Genomic DNA, 4675 nt, shown 5'->3' with positions numbered 1-4675 from the left:
AAGCTCGTCTCCCCTGAGGGTTTTCCTAATGTCTCTGTGCCAGGGAATGCTAGAGGGGTTTGCAGGAACTCCCAGTGACAGAGGCTGCCTCCCCAAGGTCAAGGAAGGTATTTCTCGGACTTCCCCAAATAGGGAACACCTGTGACTGAAGAGAGCTGCGTGGAGTTGTCTCTCGAGCTCCCCCACGCACTGACAATGGTTCCGGAATCCTGAGCGTGAGGAGGTTCCACCAACGGTCGCCAGCGCGTGGGTTCTAACGGAATGCATACGCTGGCCTCCCCTGAGTGTTTTCCTAATGTCCCTTTGACAGGGAATGCTAGGGGTGTTTGCAGGAAGTCCCAGGGACAGAGGCTGCCTCCCCAAGGTCAGGGAAGGTATTTCTCGGACTTCCCCGAACAGGGAACCCCTGTGAATGAAGAGAGCTGCGTGGAGCTGTCTCTCGAGATCCCCCACACACTGATAATGGTTCCGAAATCCTTACCATGGGGAGGTTCTTCCATAGGTCGGCAGCGCGTGGGTTCTAACGGAATGCATAAGCTCGTCTCCCCTGAGAATTTCACTAATGTCTCTGTGCCAGGGAATGCTAGGGGGGTTTGCAGGAAGTCCCAGGAACAGAGGCTGCCTCCCCGAGTCAGGGAAGGTATTTCTCGGACGTCCCCGAACAGGGAACTGCTGTGACTGAAGAGAGCTGCATGGAGTTGTCTCTCCACCTCCCCGACGCACTGACAATAGTTCCGGAATCCTGAGCGTGGGGAGGTTCCACCAACTGTCGGCAGCGCGTGGGTTCTAACGGAATGCCTAAGCTCGTCTCCCCTGAGAATTTTCCTAATGTCTCTGTGCCAGGGAAAGCTTGGGGGGTTTGCAGGAATTCCCTGTGGCAGAGGCTGCCTCCCCAAGGTCAAGGAAGGTATTTCTCGGACTTCCCCGAATAGGGAACACCTGTGACTGAAGAGAGCTGCGTGGAGTTGTCTCTCGAGCTCCCCCACGCACTGACAATGGTTCCGGAATCCTGAGCGTGAGGAGGTTCCACCAACGGTCGCCAGGGCGTGGGTTCTAACGGAATGCCTAAGCTCGTCTCCCCTGAGGGTTTTCCTAATGTCTCTGTGCCAGGGAATGCTAGGGAAGTTTGCAGGAAGTCCCAGGGACAGAGGCTGCCTCCCTAAGGTCAGGGAAGGTATTTCTTGGACTTCCCCGAACAGGGAACACCTGTGACTGAAGAGAGCTGCGTGGAGATGTCTCTCGAGCTCCCCCACGCACTGACAATGGTTCCGGAATCCTGAGTGTGGGGAGGTTCCACCAAATGTCGGCAGCGCGTGGGTTCTAACAGAATGCCTAAGCTCGTCTCCCCTGAGGGTTTTCCTAATGTCTCTGTGCCAGGGAATGCTAGGGGTGTTTGCAGGAAGTCCCAGGGACAGAGGCTGCCTCCCCAAGGTCAGGGAAGGTATTTCTCGGACTTCCCCGAACACAGAACACCCGTGACTCAAGAGAGCTGCGTGGAGTTGTCTCTTGAGCTCCCCCACGCACTGACAATGGTTCCGGAATCCTGAGCGTAGGGAGGTTCCACCAACGGTCGGCAGCGCGTGGGTTCTAACGGAATGCCTAAGCCCGTCTCCCCTGAGGGTTTTCCTAATATCTCTGTGCCAGGGAATGCTAGGGGTGTTTGCAGGAAGTCCCAGGGACAGAGGCTGCCTCCCCAAAGTCATGGAAGGTATTTCTCGGACTTCCCCGAACAGGGAACACCTGTGACTGAAGAGAGCTGCGTGGCGTTTTCTATCGAGTTCCCCCACGCACTGACAATGGTTCCGGAATCCTGAGCGTGGGGAGGTTCCACCAACAGTCGGCAGCGCGTGGGTTCTAAAGGAATGCCTAAGTTCGACTCCCCTGAGGGTTTTCCTAATGTCTCTGTGCCAGGGAATGCTAGGGGGGTTTGCAGGTAGTCCCAGGGACAGAGGCTGCCACCCCAAGGTCAGGGAAGGTATTTCTCGGACTTCCCCGAACAGGGAACACCTGTGACTGAAGAGAGCTGCGTGGAGTTGTCTCTCGAGCTCCCCCACGCACTGACAATGGTTCCGGAATCCTGAGCGTGGGGAGGTTCCACCAACAGTCGGCAGCGCGTGGGTTCTAACGGAATGCCTAAGCTCGTCTCCCCTGAGGGTTTTCCTAATTTCTCTGTGCCAGGGAATATTAGGGGGGTTTGCAGGAAGTCCCAGTGACAGAGGCTGCCTCCCCAAGATCAGGGAAGGAATTTTTTGGACTTCCCCGAACAGGGAACACCTGTGACTGAAGAGAGCTGCGTGGTGTTGTCTCTCGAGCTCCACCCGCACTGACAACGGTTCCGGAATCCGGAGCGTGGGGAGGTTCCACCAATGGTCGGCAGCGCGTGGGTTCTAACGGAATGCCTAAACTCGTCTCCCCTGAGGGTTTTCCTAATGTCTCTGTGCCAGGGAATGCTAGGGGTGTTTGCAGGAAGTCCCAGGGACAGAGGTGGACTCCCCAAAGTTAGGGAAGATATTTCTCGGACTTCCCCGAACAGGGAACACCTGAGACAGAAGAGAGCTGCGTGGAGTTGTCTCTCGAGCTCCCCCACGCCCTGACAATGGTTCCGGAATCCTGAGCGTGGGGTGGTTCCAACAACGGTCGGCAGCGCGTGGGTTCTAAAGGAATGCATAAGTTCGTCTCCCCTGAGGGTTTTCCTAATGTCTCTGTGCCAGGGAATGCTAGGGGGGTTTGCAGGAAGTCCCAGTGACAGAGGCTGCCTCCCAAAGGTCAGGGAAGGTATTTCTCGGACTTCTCTGAAAAGGGAACACCTGTGACTGAAGAGAGCTGCGTGGAGTTGTTTCTCGAGCTCCCCCACGCCCTGACAATGGTTCCGGAATCCTGAGCGTGGGGAGGTTCCAACAACGGTCGGCAGCGCGTGGGTTCTAAAGGAATGCATAAGTTCGTCTCCCCTGAGGGTTTTCCTAATGTCTCTGTGCCAGGGAATGCTAGGGTGGTTTGCAGGTAGTCCCAGGGACAGAGGCTGCCTCCCCAAGCTCAGGGAAGTTATTTCTCGGAATCCCCGAACAGGGAACACCTGTGACTGAAGAGAGCTGCGTGGAGTTGTCTCTCGAGCTCCCCCTTGCACTGACAATGTTTCCGGAATCCTGAGAGTGGGGAGGTTCCACCAACGGTCGGCAGCGCGTGGGTTCTAACGGAATGCCTAAGCTCGTCTCCCCTGAGGTTTTCCTAATGTCTCTGTGCCAGGGAATGCTAGGGGGGTTTGCAGGAAATCCCAGTGACAGAGGCTGCCTCCCAAAGTTCAGGGAAGGTATTTCTCGGACTTCTCCGAAAAGGGAACACCTGTGACTGAAGAGAGCTGCGTGGAGTTGTCTCTCGAGCTCCCCCACGCCCTGACAATGGTTCCGGATTCCTGAGCGTGGGGAGGTTCCAACAACGGTCGTCAGCGCGTGGGTTCTAAAGGAATGCATAAGTTCGTCTCCCCTGAGGGTTTTCCTAATGTCTCTGTGCCAGGGAATGCTAGGGGGGTTTGCAGGTAGTCCCAGGGACAGAGGCTGCCTCCCCAAGGTCAGGGAAGTTATTTCTCGGACTTCCGTGAACAAGGAACTCCTCTGACTGAATAGAGCTGCGTGGAGTTGTCTCTCGAGCTCCCCACGCACTGACAATGTTTCCGGAATCCTGAGCGTGGGGAGGTTCCACCAACGGTCGGCAGCGCGTGGGTTCTAACGGAATGCCTAAGCTCGTCTCCCCTGAGGGTTTTCCTAATGTCTCTGTGCCAGGGAATGCAAATGGATTTTGCAGGAAGTCCCAGAGGCTGAGGCTGCCTCCCCAAGGTCAGGGAATTTATTTCTCGGACTTCCCCGAACAGGGAACACCTGTGACTGAAGAGAGCTGCGTGGAGTTGTCTCTCGAGCTCCCCCACGCACTGACAATGCTTTCGGAATCCTGAGCGTTGGGAGGTTCCACCAACGGTCGGCAGCGCGTGGGTTCTAACGGAATGCCTAAGCTCGTCTCCCCTGAGGGTTTTCCTAATGTCTCTGTGCCAGGGAATGCTAGGGGGGTTTGCAGGAAGCCCTAGTGACAGAGGCTGCCTCCCCAAGGTCAGGGAATTTATTTCTCGGACTTCCCCGAACAGGGAACCCCTGTGACTGAAGAGAGCTGTGTGGAGTTGTCTCTCGAACTCCCACGCACTGACAATGTTTCAGGAATCCTGAGCATGTGGAGGTTGCACCAACTGTCGGCAGCGCGTGGGTCCTAACGGATTGCCTAAGCTCGTCTCCCCTGAGGGTTTTCCTAATGTCTCTGTGCCAGGGAATGCTAGGGGGGTTTGCAGGAAGTCCCAGTGACAGAGGCTGCCTCCAAAAGTTCAGGGAAGTTATTTCTCGGACTTCCCCGAACAGGGAACACCTGTGACTGAAGAGAGCTTCGTGGAGTTGTCTCTCGAGCTCCCCCACGCCCTGAAAATGGTTCCGGAATCCTGAGCGTGGGGAGGTTACACCAACGGTCGGCAGCGCGTGGGTTCTAAAGGAATGCCTAAGCTCGTCTCCCATGATGGTTTTCCTAATGTCTCTGTGCCAGGGAATGCCAGGGGGGTTTGCAGGAAGTCCCAGTGACAGAGGCTGCCTCCCCAAGTTCAGGGAAAGTATTTCTCGGACTTCCCCCGACAGGGAACACCTGT

Source organism: Vicugna pacos, unplaced genomic scaffold, assembly GCF_048564905.1.
Source record: "Vicugna pacos unplaced genomic scaffold, VicPac4 SAC-SAT, whole genome shotgun sequence".
NCBI classification, from domain to species: domain Eukaryota; kingdom Metazoa; phylum Chordata; class Mammalia; order Artiodactyla; family Camelidae; genus Vicugna; species Vicugna pacos.
Note: the sequence above shows the minus strand (reverse complement) of the source record.